General features: G+C 33.9%; 1 long non-coding RNA gene across 6 annotated transcripts in view; it reads left to right on the plus strand.

Moving 5' to 3' along the window:
- Positions 1–15,396, plus strand: part of LOC116665359 — a 622,548-nt gene that overhangs the window by 314,827 nt on the left and 292,325 nt on the right. For all 6 annotated transcript variants that reach the window (XR_004321937.1, XR_004321935.1, XR_004321939.1 and 3 more), the window contains one exon: positions 7,879–7,961. This is a non-coding gene — a long non-coding RNA (uncharacterized LOC116665359). The remainder of the gene's footprint in view (positions 1–7,878; positions 7,962–15,396) is intronic.

Genomic DNA, 15,396 nt, shown 5'->3' on the forward strand with positions numbered 1-15,396 from the left:
ATTCAAGTATGCTAGACCCCCTAGTAAAAGCCCATGAGTACCTTGTGATAGCCTGTAATGAAAAAGAATATGAAAAGGAATGTGTGTGTGTGTGTGTGTGTGTGTGTGTATGACCAAATCACTATGCTGTACACCAGAAATTAGCACAACACTGTAAATGGACTGTACTTACTTCAATTTAAAAAAAACAGGAGCATTGTAGAGGAAAAAAAAGAAGCCCACAAGAACCAGTTCTGCACATCTCTTATCAACTATGCTTTCAGAGACATCATGTTGGTAGCTTGAAATAGCCCATGGTGCCAGTAATTTACACCATGAAAATTGATTGCTATTTTTAAAACATTGATCACCACATCACTGAATGGAACTAATGATATGCAATTGTTACATGATAAAATTGGCTTCATACAGCACCTGGAGGGGAGGCTCTAAAATGATATGTATCTCATGGTGGCAGTTGTCTCAATTCCAAACTATAATCCAACTATATTAAATAGTTTTTTTAAAAGTGAATAAAAGTTCAAAATTCTTTGAAATGATATAGGCGAACATTAAACATTTCAAGATGAGGGAAAGGCAAACTTTTGTAAATTAAATTATGTTAAAGTTTCAATGTTTATTTGACAAAAACAAGTACAGGCAAAGCTGTAAGATGATATTAACATTTGGAAAATATTTTTCATACTTTCAGCAAATTTTTTGTTTGTAACGTTATTAAAAAAGAAAATGTCTGTATCTAATAAATAGATAAACATCATACACATATGCTTGATAAAAAAGAAAAGTAAATGCTAAATAAACATGTGAAAAATCATTCTCATAAATTATGAAAAATTAAATTGAAATGCAAAAAATGGTGCCATATTTTACTATCATAATAGCAAATACTAAATTTTGTTTTAATTGTAGGAGAGTGTGTAGTAAGTTAATAAGCATCTTACACGATTATTAAGAAGTATAATTTACATAAAAGGCAATTTAATTATAGATATTGAGTCTTTAAATAGTTCACGTGCTTTGATATACCAAGATAAATAATTTGTAGTACATATTAATTTAGAATATGTTATTATTTATATTACATTTATCATGTTTTATATTATACATATATTAAACTTATGTTACCAAGGAAGTAAAAATATGGAAATAAACCCAGTATGTTCAATTACATTATGATATATCATGGATGAATCTATAGTGGCAGCTAAAATGATATTAAATTTTTTTAATGGAAAGATTAACATATCATTTATATAATGTTAATAAAAAACAGAATAACAACCTTTTTATGTAAAATATATAACAAATGCATTAACATTTTTATAGTAAAACATCTGAGAGCAAAATGCTCTGGTGGTAAATTTATGGATAGTTGTTAATCTTGTTTTTATAATTTCTTGCATTAAAAAAATTCTGTTATAGGCACTCCCTTCACTTTATTCTAGCACATTTCTGTCTTTTGTTCCCTCCTGCTTTGCTGATTCTTATTTCAAAACTCCGTTTTTGTATCATTACCTCCAGTCCCTCAGCTTTTCGGACAGTTCATCCTAGAGCCATGAGTCTGAACCTGAGATCATTTCTTCCTCTATTTCTTATTTCTGGGACTTAAACTGATGCTTATTTACCAGTTCCCTGATCCTGTCTCCTGTGTATCTCTTTTAATACTTGATATTCAGAGAAATATACGTGACATGGCAAATGTTTCATTCTTTTCTGTAGTATCCTTGCCAAGTGCTAATCTAAATTAAACTTGAGGACTTTTACATTCAAGGGAACTCACTAGTTTCTGAGATCACGATTCATCTTTGGATGCTGAGGTTTTTAAGACAGACTTCATATTTATTGAGTTGAAATCAGTCTTCCTGTAAACCCATTGACCTAATGCCAGTGCATAAAGTTACAAAGAATAATCATTTCTAATACTCTGTGATACACCTCTCAACCTTTTCCTGCAGCCACACTTTTACTATGTGACTTTGTAATTCCTACTATTAAAACATTGTACTTGTGGGTTAGGGTTAGGGTTAGTGTTAGGGGTTACGGTAGAACAGTAGAACTTCTATGCAATAAGAAATTTATTTTTAGAAAATTAGGCCGAAGACACCCACAGGAGCTGGTTAAACAATATATGTATACCTGTTGCTTCTGCACCTGATGCCAGGCAGTTAGAAAGATGGATTTGTTTTAAGGGAGAGCCAGGACAAACTTGGAAACCATGAGTACTAACTGGAACCCACAGGTGCAGTCTGGAAGCAACATTGTCTCACTGGTTCCAGGGTCAATGTCAATGAGACAGATAACCTACAGGAGAAGCTGGTCCCTTCATTAAAAAGCTAAATGTCAAAGATGTTTATATGAGAAACAGTCTTGAAGATAGATGCTTTCCCCAAGGAAAGGGCATGCTTCTTGCTGACCAATATAATAAAGATACTGTCTTCCTCGGTTACAGACTTTGGGAAGGTTTGCCTACAGCACCTCTAAAAGATCAGACTTCCCCCAGTTCTGGTGTGTAGCATCACTGTGGACCATTCTGTGTGGCCTTTGTGGGCTTTGGAGGACGAGAACAAACACAAATATGAAATTCATGCTGCTTCTTGTGCTGTGAGTAGCAAAGTGCTTTGATTCTGACCTAGGAGCCAGCATCCCTAAAACTGTGGCAGGCTAATTTGTTAGATTGCTGGTTGAGTAAACCCTTAGACCCATCACAGTTTTTTTACAAAGATTCTTGTCAAGTGGAGGAGCTGTAGGACCGACTGGCATCACAAGGTGGCTTAACAAGGCATGACAGCAGGCCTGTGACATCAAGCATGAGCTGCAGTAGTGTCTCCCTCACATCCATATTCCAAATATTAATGCAGTTGCTGCTGCATTTTCACTTCCAAATCATACGCAGATTTCCCTAGTGGCCAATTTTCACCCAGATCCATGCAGGAGAGGGAAGTCTGGGCTGCATGGTTTCAGCATAGCTAAGTCAGCAGAGTGCACAGCCACTGCAGAGGAGGAGGTTAGTTCTCTCCCCATTTAGTCTGGGTTGTGTCATGTAAGACCTAAAATTAATGCAAGGTATGAATTTCTACCTTGACATCTTTGCACCTCACTGGGACCCACAGGGCTAACCATGAGTTCCCTTGCCCTCCCCAGATGTGCCTCCCACCAGATGAGAAAAGGCTCTCCACCCAGGTAGTTCCCCTGTCAGCCAGCTCAGCTTCAGTCCACCCAGTATTCAACCTAATGGGTTCCATGTCCCTTCTCACATGAAAAATTATTCAAACAAGCCAATCACATCCTCCAGTGAAAGTCAGGGGGCATTTTCTCTCTTAATACTATGAAGCTCTTCCCCACAGCCCCTGCTTGCTCCCTCCGTTCCCGAGTGCAGCCACTGCGTGGCCCTGTGTGCTGTGGTCTTTTCCCCTGGGATGCGAGGATATGTGACTAGTAAGCTGCCTCAAACTCATCTGTCCAGTCTCAGGTGTTGTGTGTTTGGCAATACTGTTGGACAAGAATCTCTCCTTCACGGACAAGGTGAATAGGCGGTAAACCAAAAAACTAAACTTGAGACTTGTTTTGGCCAAAAGAATTCCAAGGAAGTTGCACCGTACAGTTCGGAGCCTAGCCTAAAGAGATCATTGATGATTCCTTTTCTCTCTTGAAACCCCTCAGAGCAGAGATGTGAACAAGCCCAGTCCAGCCAGCTGGATAACAAGGAATAAATACATGGCTGGTTGCCCAGTCCACCACTGGCTTCCCAGCCGTGAACCTGCTAACACCGAGAAGCAGAGCTCCCTCCTGACGTGATTTACAGATTTAAGAGGGAGCCCCAGCTGAGACCAAAACAATTGAACAGTCAAGCCCAACTTGAACTGTAGATCCAAAGAATCACTAAATAATAACTGTTCATTTTTCTAAAACACTAATTATTGTGCTGGGTTGTTATGTAGCCATATACAACTGATCCATAGTCTACAATATATTTAAAGAAAATAAAACATTGTAAGTTCCTTGCAGCTCTGATGTTACAGACTTAACCCAAGGTCGGGAGGAAAAAGAACATGGGATATGGAGTCAGGAGAACTAGATTCTAGATCAGGAACTGCCACTTACTGGCTGTTTAGAATTTGTTACATGTCTAATCTTAGAGCTTCAATTTTATAAACAATAAAAAAGTATGAAATAATCGAATAATAATATCCTTTATGTAACTAATTTTAGGGAGACAGCAAGGCCTTTTTTTTTACTTTTTCCTACTGTAGGCACTCACTAGAGAAGTTTTTGGTTGTTTTTTCAATGCTAATTTACTGCCATCACCAGCCTGTGGATTGTGGAATGTATTGTCCTTGTTTCAAAAAGATGATGGTCATTTTCCTGTATCCTGTCTTTGTGCCTCCTTCACGATTTATCAGAGAGTAGTAACATGCCATAGTTATTGAATTTTAGGTTATTTTTAGACCCTGGGCAAATTATTTTTCTTGACTAAGATGTATAGATTCTTTTATTAAATTTTTCTCTCTAGTATTGGGCTTCAGTTTTCTACAACTTAATTTTGTTCTAATATTTTTAGTCATATGATCACTTCTGACAAATAATACAGAAGGGGATTACCAAAGAGTGTAACAACAATTATACTTCAGAGCCACTGGAATCTTTCCTTAAACATACAAAACTAAAAGATTTTCCATTTTCTGCTTTTTCCTAACACTTAAATCTCCCCTGCCTTTCCCTAGAGGAGTGAAGTTTTGAATTTCCTTTTCCTCTGCTTGACACATTTCTGTCTTCACTTCTTCATCCAAGTGTGACGTTTTTCTTCCTTTTTGGAGAATTTTCCTCTGTTGTTTCTATATTGCCTTATTTTTGGCCTGATGGCTTTTCCATGGGCCAAGACATACCCTGTTATATACTTCCATGATTTTTCCTTCTTTTATATTACTCCATGTTAAGTGAAGTCTTATTGATTCTCTTATTTATTTATTTATTTACTTATTTATTTATTTAATTACTTATCTTTATTTTTTAATATTTAGGCACTCTTCATCTTCTCTGATAATTTGAAAGAAAGAAATACTGCAAAGTGAATATTTTGGGGATTTCTAAAAGTTTATTAGGGACCTCCTTTAATGATAAACCAACAGAGTCTCAGAAACCTATTTTAGTAAACATTTTATGGCTGATAGATCCAAAATGGCAATCAAATTGCTTCTTATAATGGTTCTAGGTTATCTCAGAAGAAAGGTTCTTTTACCACTAATTTCTGACTATTCATGCTCCAGTCTACCACCTGCCTACCTAGTCAGATAGGCTGAAGTGTGAATGAACGTACTCCAAGACTTTGAGATAGCTTCTTGACTGTTCAGGCTGACCTGCCTTCTTTACATTTGCACGTAGACTACCTCTCATAAAGATAATAAACTGATATAAAAGTTTGTATCCCTTTGGAATGATTGCTTGGTAAATTCTTTACTTGTTCTTAGGCTTTTTTTTTTTTTTTAACAAAATCAAATCTGAAAATTGCAATTACTACTATTTCCTCCTCATGTAATCTCATCCCACAATCACTAAGCTATCACCAGATAAATACAATTACCACCAGTTACTTCCAGCTTGCCATAACCTTCAGAAGATGAAGAATGCAGAAAATAGAAAGAAAAGAGGAGAATTTATAAAATACCTTTTTCCTTCCTTTCAATCTTTATGCATTTGTTTTTAACTATGAAAATACTATTAGCTTTATTGGTTGAGGTCATTGATGTTTACTTATTTAAATAAAATAGTTTTGGTTAAAATAGAAGTATTAAAATCAAGGTCAAATATAGTAGGCTAAATAGAGTGAAATGGGAAATTTATATGATGTAACTAGCACCCTTTGGATAATGATTCCTACATTTAAATATACTAATAGAGGGCAAAGTATGTAGAGTGCAAGAAAATCTCTCCTGATGATTCTTCCTCCCATCAAAAAAAAATAGTGAAGAAGCCACTTGGGAGACTTAAACTATAAAATTGAATCTGTAAATGTTTAAGTCAAATAGTGCTGTTGAAGCTAAAATATATTCAAAATCATACTTAAGTTGATACATTTGCCTCATAACAACACTTAGATTAATAAATAGAAAAATAAAATAAAAAATACAATAACATAAATAATAATAATGTGGGATTCATATTTTTCCTGAATGTTTACAAAGTCGTAAGATTTTAAATCTGGGAAGTATCCTAGGACTCATCTGGTCCAAACTTCTAATACTATGAATAAAGAAAATGTGTCCAACATTTATTAAGTTCCAGAAGGTCACACAGAGAGCTATGGGTAGAATTCAAATCCTTAAACTGAAGTCTATGTTGTTTTTAAATTCATAAATTAACTAAAATTAAATCCATAAGACAGTGTCTCTTTTTTCACTAGTAGCCAAGTTACCATTATTTTTTTTGATCCAATATTGTTTCCAGCAAATCAGACATATATTTTGCATGTTATTGTACTGAAATCTTATTGGATAAAACTCCAGAAAATGTATTAGAGATTTTTTTTACATGTGCAAATTATGTGGGTCATTGATTTCATTAAAAATCTCAGATACTTATGTTTGAAGAATGATAGGCTGCATTCATGACAGCAAGAATATGAGTGTTCAAATGATCTATTCAGATGGTCATAGGACTATATTTAGTTTACTCTACACTTAAGGTAAACTCTGGGAAGGAGAAAGGAAAATTATAGATTTGCAAAACTCAATCCTCTTTCCTAAAGAGGTTGAATATAAAATAATATTACTTATGGTCATTTATGTGACCTGAATAATACTTATGCATATTTTATGTGAGATATTGTACATAAAATATCTGTCTAGAATATTTATCTATAAACAACTCTATAAATCTATGTAATGATATTGATCCAGTGTCAAGTAATACTGCATAAAAAGTATTTCCCTGAACTTGGAATATAAGACTGGATATCTTCAGGAGCAGTGAAAAGTAGCTTTGATGAAAACAAATTAAAAAAGATATATCTATATAGATCTATATCTATATCTATATATAAATAAGAAGGAAAAAGAAATAAGTACAGAAGATATATGGTAGGTGGAAATGTAATGGTGTATTTGGGGACAGTAAAGAAAAATGTAAGATTGGAAAATTTGAGAAAGCTTGACTGTTTTTTTTAATGAAATGCAACTTTAGAAATTAGCATAGAAAATTAGAAGCAATTACTTTTTTGCTGAATTGTTCATTTTGCCAACTTCAGTTTGTACCGGTACAAAACTGTCTTAATAAAATTGAAATCACTTTAATATGATATACTGAATTATAAGTAGTATAATTGAAATGTAAAATATTTCAGATGTGTTTATTTGATACAATTGTTGCCTTAGGAACGAGGAGAGAAGAATTAATTAATGCATACTTCTCCTGTGAGTGAATAATATGTACAGCATTTATTATAATGTTCTATATGTATTTCATTAATATATTAGAAAAAAATCAATAGAAAACTAAAAATAGGCTATTTCCTGTAGTTCTTTCCTGGGAATGTGACATTGTACTTTGTAAATGGAAGAAGAAAAAAATCAAATTCTTTCATACCAGTAAGAACCATAGATGTTTTCCAGTATTGATCTTCAGCAATTATAATTTTTAAATAGTGAGCAGATACATATCAAATATTTGCATAGAGGCCAGGAAGAGAAAAAGGCAGGATTTTTTTTTCACATAGACTGCCAAAACTCGGTGATTTTCAACTAAGGCCATTAGACCTGTGTTTTCCATACCTTAAAATTGACTGGAAACTTTAAGTAAGGGTACCACCATTGTACTGCATACTAAGTCAGTGTTGATCATAACTTAAGGATTTTTGTAACCTCATTTATTATTATCTAATTACAGAAGCTAACCATGTTCTGAGGCAGAAACAAACCTGAGAGCGAAGGGGGAACAAACCTGCAGCTCTTAAATAAGTCAAAGAAAAGGTAAGTGAAAGAGAACAAAATATTAACATACACATTCACATGTGTGTTTGGACCGCTGGCCTTAGTGCTAAGAATACAAGCATAAGGTCATTGCTAACACGTTTATGCCAGGTAACTCCTCATTCTTCTGCAAGTTGTTTGATATTTTTGTTCTTCTGTCTCTGTTAATATTTTTTATTAGAAGTTTAAAATAAGAGATTTATTTATCTATTTACCTTACCCATCTTAATCAGTTTAGTATGGTGCTATTCCCCATGTGCATATCATGTATGTAAATGTTTCAAAGAAAGACCTTTGAGCTATTATAAAGACCAAATCACTAACAGAACATTGCTCATGTACCTCTTGTTCATAAAAAGAAAGATTTTCTTTCTTTCCTTTTTTTCTTTCTTTACTTCTAGTCTTACTTCCTGTGAATAAATGCTTCAGGATCTTGGTATTGTTAGTGGATAGTGAGACCGCTAAATGAGGAGGCCCACCAAAGTGTGGGTCCTTGCCTGCTGGCTAGGAAGGATTCACAGCTGAGGCTGAGGGATAGAACGAAACTACTTTTATTTTTCAGAAGAGGGAAAGGAAGGAAAGTGCTTGAGCAGGGAGAAGGAAGCACTCGATTAGGAAGCTGTCAGCCAAGCTGGCCGGTAGAGACAGCTCCAGCCCAGGTGGGGCTTTTATGGGAGGCTTCTGCCGTCATGTCCTTCCTTTAGATGTGATAGAGGCAGTCAGTCCTTGTTTGAGCTTTTCAGTCCTTGTATGGGCTTTTCTAGTGGTGTCATGGCAATCATCAACTGTCATGGCGCTGGTGGGTGTGTCATTTAGCGTGTTAATACATTACAATGAGTGTATAATGAGGCTCAGGGTCCACTGGAAGTCAAATCCTCCACCTCTGTGGGTTCTAACCAGTTCTTGTTTCTTCTCTGAAGCTGCCTCCTAGACTTAGACAAGAGTATTTGGTTTCTAGCCGAGGGAGGGGCAGGGGTATGATCCTGGCATCAACAGCCTTGGTAACAAAAAGGAAAGTGACTTTTAATCAGAATGCCTGCAATCTGGTGGACCCAGCATTCTGCCACCCCCGCCCCTCCCCCCAAATAATCTCCAAAGATTCTGTTCAGCCATGAAAGTTTTAAAGGGAAATGGGGGAATAATCTCAGTTAACCGTTGAGATAGGTGGTCAGAGTCACTGCCATCCCCCAGTGCCTGCAGGCTTGTCCTAATCCACTGCTTGACCCCGCTCTTCTGTGACTCCGGGAGACTTCAGCTTTTCTATAAACAAGAGGCAGGGGTTGGGTGGGGAAGCCTATAGGGTCTTGCATAGTATCAGTATTTGTTAAAACTATATTAGGACCTTTCAATATTAATTAATACTGCTAATATTCACATGTGAAATTATCTTAAAATTTCACAACTGTATTTGAATTCTTTCAAATCTTGGGAATTCCCTCCAACAAAGCCCACTGCTGTTCTGATCTTTCTGGGCTTTAGGTAATGTTGGTCACAAAAGGTGTTCTGGGAAGCGACCTTATGTGCTTGGAAGGGCCGTCTGGGAAGCATTTGTTGTATTTTATCTATTAGTAATTAGCAGTGATTAGATCAGCTAGGTGAGGAGTGTACCCTTCAGCAAGTGACTGCGTATATATAGACATTAAGATAACAATATTTCAAAATATTCTATTTTTGTCTTTCTACTTCTTTCATTCTTTGGCCTATTTCCTCTGATTCCCTGGTTGTATTGGGAACTTTTACCTAGAAACCAAGCTACTGACCCTAATAAATATAGAATATGAAAAACCTTTTATGCTTTTCTGTGAAGGAATGGAGTGGGGTTTTAGGCAAATTAATTCTTGTGCAAATACATCTCTAGGGAGCTTAGTAATGCATTTAATGAGTTCAAATACTTTCAGAAATGAAAGCCAGAAATGACCTATTACGTTATCCTTTCTCCTCTTGAGAGTTCAGTACAAATGCACTCCCTCTGGCAGCTCTTACAATAGTATCAAAATCATAGCTTTAATTTTTTGTGTTTCCTACCAAAGTATAACAATTTTTGTTTGCATGACTTATATTTTATTTTAACAATTTTCTACATAATACTTCAGTGAAATAATTTACATGTATGAAGAGTCACTACTAAGTTTGTAGGCAAGCAGCTTCAGAATACTTCTCCACTCCTCCAGTGGAGTATCCAGGGGGAAATGGGTGAGAAAATGGATAAATTGGAAGTTGCTCAAGGAAATGAAGATTCCCTCAGAAATTGTATTGTGGAACAAAAATATAGGAAGATGTTTGGCTTGACAGGTAGAGTCTCCTGTTTCATTTTTTCTCTGCCTCTGTAAGGGTCACAATGAAGTTCATTGTGATTGTCCTTTGATTTGAAAATTCAGGAAAGAATTAATATTATACCTCTTCCAAAATTCAAAGCTAATTAAGAGGTCAATATATAATTCAATCATACCTTTATTACTAGAATAAATTATTAAAAATGATTTAGATCTGTGACCAAAATAGCTCTCTGATAACTTTTCTGAGAAGAAAACAGACTTACCTAACCAGTTACAGACCACTCTGGACAGTTCCAGGTCTCCTGCACCCTTCCTCAGGGAGCAGAGCCTGCTCCCCTAAACTTATCCTGTATATGAAAGCTGAGTAAAACATACCCTCTCTGAAGGCAGACAGGCTATAAGACAGTGATTATGATGGTGATGATGATGATGGTGATGACAGTGATGATAAGGAAGAAAGATAGAAATTGATTAAAAGGAAGGAAAGGACTAATTTTGTTTTTTCCTACCCTCCATTCACATATCCATTCAGTTGTCATTCTCTCTTGGTTTAAGGAAGACCAGAAAAGCAGATGTTAAGAGCCCAGAAGGGTTATTCTAGTCTTTCATCTGTAGTGTGAGATCCAGAAAAAAAATCTCTAGCCCACCTTCTAGATCAGTCTATTTATAATCACTTCATATGACAGTTGAATACAGAATATTAAACTGAATGAGACAGCTCATGAAAATTTTTCATAAATAATCTCAGGTGATTTGATATTAAAATAGAATGTATAGATCTTCCTTTTAAATATTAAGATCAGACAAGATATGAATTTAAGATTTCATAATCATGCCATAAAAAGAATAGACAGAAAATTGTCCTTAAATTTAAAAAGTGACAATATGGAGCTCTATCACCTGGAGTCAAATAAAAATCTCATAAGAGGACAGTACCTTATAAGGTCACTCATCACTTTTGAAAGTTTAATCTTCAACTTTGCAGGTACATAAAGTAATTTAACATTTGATCTCCTAAAATGTATTACTTTCTTAGGGATTGAATCATTGTAACCAAATTTGCAAGCACCTAGAATGTAACGAATCTCAGATATAAGTGAAAAATTGTATATCTAAAAACATTTTGAATATTAGTAGTCACTGATAATCAGTTGGATCCTCTTTATGCTCAATTTCCTCATCTAAAAAACATACTACGTCACAAATTAGTTGTAAGATGAAAAAGATCATGCTTAAAAATCTACTTTATTACCTTGTCCATAATAAAAACTAAATAAATGCTAATTACTATTTAGTGTTACCTAGCACTTATTAACTACTTTTTATATGCCAGCCTGTCTTTGAAAAATTTTTAATGTATTAATTCATTTAATATCTTCATAGTCCTGGGACATTGATGCTATTACTAGTCTCATTTATACACGAGGGAATTAAATTACTGCGAGTTGAGTACTTCCACTACATTTGGTATGTGGTGGATCTAAATTCAACCAAACTCAGACATCTAAATTCACCACTCCATATAGATAGAAAAATTAGAATTACTTGGTGAAAATATAATTAGAAAAAGGAGAGTTAGATAATCTTAAAGAATCTAGATTTTCAAGTTATGCCAGGGTTTTTTGTTTTGTTTTGTTTTGTTTTGTTTTGTTTTGTTTTGTTTGATTTTGGTTTTGTTTGCCTCTAACTTCACTATAGATCCATAATAATTAGATACTTGTATTAATTGATGATCTCTCTAGGCTGGAGCCAAGATACAATAACTGACTCCAAACTAATTTCTTACCTTCCTTGAAAGATATTCCTCCTTTATTAATTTAATATTTCTTCAGGTAATATATAACACAGCTGATTAGATTTTGGCTTTCTTATTTGAGATCATATATAATTTTCCAGGAATATAATTTGGTAAATGAAGTAAGAGTTTGGGAAGAAGAAATATGTATATAATTTTGGATATATATATATATATATATATATCTCATACATATATATATATTACATATGTATAATACACACACATACACATGTATATACACCATTGTAAGTTTTTTCTATTTTTTCAATTAAGTTTTATTCCTTTAAGTGTGGTTTTTATCCAATAAGCAAAACTTTCACTTAAATCCAAGCTGATGTAATAATTATTTTCAATTTCTTGTTAAATGTTTCAGGTATTTTCATCCTTATAATTTTATGTCAGCCAGTTAAAATTTAATAAATACCAGATGCTGAATATACAGAAATAATCATAATGCAATAGAAGTACCATATGACTTACAGTTCAGATCATCTGTCCTGAAATTTTAGCTCTGCCTCTTGACTAACTAGTTTGGTCAAAGCACTTAGGCTCATCAGTTCTCCTTTTCTTTCTCTGTAAAATAACAGTAACTTGCAATGTTATTAAGAGGGTTATATGAGTTAATATATGTGAATATCTTTTATATATGTGTGCATTTATATATATCACAAAAGTATTAAATGCTGCAGTATTTTGCTTTCCATATAACTGGAATGTCATATTTAAATATAATTTTGACCAAGTTAAGCAGATAATACTCTTTTACTTTAACTATTTTCTAAGTATTGATTAAACCACAAACTATGCATAATGAAGCAAACATGCAAGGTAGTTTTTTATTATTATTATTATATGTTTATAATTACTTTAAATTAATATTTTATTTAGAAAGTCAGTTTTATTCAATACCACATCAGTGGAGAAAGGTCAACTTAATAAACTATGTGAAATGCTTCCTAATTTATGTGAGGTGATGGATGTGAACTAAACTTTTTGGGTAATTATTTTGTGATATATATGAGTATCAAATCATCATGTTGTGCATGTTAAACTTACATAATGTTATACATCAATTATATCTTAATAAAACTGAAAAAAATAAGTCATGAACCTTTTAAAAAAAAGCCAGTTTTAATAATTATCCTCTACAAAGCATCATGGACTGACTATACTTCAATGGAAATATATATATATACACAAAAAAAAAATTAGCCTCTAAGTTTTAGGTTAGTTAAAGGGTAAAAGTGGATTTACTGGTGATGATGATGGAGAGACAAGAAGCATATGAGTTCTACTTTCTTCTGTCCTAAATGAAAAAAACATTGTATGATTGTCAAAATAAATAAACACAGAACAAACCTGGAAAAAAATTTCACTCCTAATTTTTCCAACAATTTTTACAGAAAATTAATACACATGTATTTCCATATGCATTGCAAACAAAACTTAATTTCTCTAGCATTTTAATAATTTTTAGTTACAATTTATTCAGATTTTTTAACATGAAATATTTTAAAACCTTTTCTATAATATTTTGGTTGTCTGCCATTCCTACTGTATCAGTCCTGGTTCAACACAAGAAGATGAAATGAACTAAATACAAGGAATGTGAGACTTAGGAAATTGTTGGAAGGAGTGGTGGAATGGGAGTCAAGGGACCACAGGGGCCACAGGACCTGCTGGTGTTTGAACGTACTTCTTTAGCCTAATGCTATTGTTGCCTTCATGATGGCCATGAATCTGGTGACAGCTTTGGAAAATTACCACATCCTCTTGACTTTTAGGCCTCCAAGCCTTCACTTGCCTGTAGAAAAACAGGAGTAGGTTGGAAAAGAACCTTTATTGACTTTCATTCAAAATCTTGCATGCAATTCTGTTTTCACTTGTATAATGATTCTCTCTTTCAGAACTCTGGCAGCAAGGGGTCTAGGAAATAGGGCTTTTAGCTTCCAGACTTTACAGTACAGGAAGGCCAGTAGCAATAGGGCAAGCAGTTCACAGGATACACTACGCATGCTTTCATTGCAGTACACGTCATAGAGCTACAAAAGGGCTCAGGAGATTTTCTGTGGAGTGATGCATATTATTACATCTGTTAGGGATGTCAGGATAAATAACTAGATTCTAGATTTCAGTAATTTATTTCCTGTAACAACTCATCTGACAGGTAAGATTTACCTGGATGGTGTATTCTAATAATAGAACTCAAAATTATATTTGATTCAATACATACATCTTCTCTTTCTTTTGTTTTCTTCCACTAAAGACAATATGTCAGAATGTAAAGAAGAGGGATGTTATTATATGTCTCATCTTTAATATGATCAAATTTCTGAAACAAATCACTCATAAACAGCAGAGGTTTACTGTTAATAAAATATTTACATCTTATTGTTAATAATAGTATATATCCTACATACAGCAGGACTGGTTAATCAAGATGAACTCTTCGGTACAATAAATTACTATGAATTACAATAAATTACTGTGATTCTCTAATCTAGCCTAATGTTTTAAAGTTGATCTCTAGAAGTTATCCTTAAAATATGGACCAAAAATCACAGATATGCTTCAAATGTATTAAAATCTACATGTTCTTTCTATGATTCTTAAAGCCAAATAGCAGGTAGTTAATTTGGCTTTCATTTTGTGCACATGTAAGAACTATTTGGTAGTGACTTACTGAATTTGGGAGTTATTATAATTTCTCAGTGTGAGGAGAATCTGCTTCTTTTTAGCTCCTCCTGTATTTCTCATCTTGAAGAGCACAAATGGCAGGTGACATCTAAAAACTTTACAGAAAATTAATATAAATAAATATACTCTGCATCTTTTCAGCTCCTATTAACTTTTAAAAAATCTTCCAAACATGCACACTATAGGTTTCCCTCTCTTCTGAATCTATTCTTTCTTATGGAAAAGCAACAAGAGTCATATTGTAGATACAAAATAATTTATTTTTAAATTATTAAAGACATTAGCCAACAACAGTGTTTCCCAAAATGTGTTTTGTAATAGTTAATGCCAAGGGGTGATTTTAAAATACTTATTCAAAAGAAGAGGTTTCTGTGGTTAAATGCATGTAGTATATTCTGATTTGAATGATTTAAGCAAATATCTCTGCTGTGGACTACAGAGCCTTTAATATGCTAATAAGAACTGTAAACCTCCAAGATGCCTCTATTGTATTTAGCTGGAAGGCAGCATTTCCCAAATTTATTTTAACTTGTAACTTTTTAAAACAATTTCTATGACTATATCATGAGATTAGTAGCGGGGGTGGAGGGATATTTGGAAATATTGAGCAAGAATCTCAATCTCTGTGCAAATCTGTTCCTTCTCTACCTTCACCTTTCTGGAC

Source organism: Camelus ferus, chromosome 8 (genome assembly GCF_009834535.1).
Source record: "Camelus ferus isolate YT-003-E chromosome 8, BCGSAC_Cfer_1.0, whole genome shotgun sequence".
NCBI lineage: Eukaryota > Metazoa > Chordata > Mammalia > Artiodactyla > Camelidae > Camelus > Camelus ferus.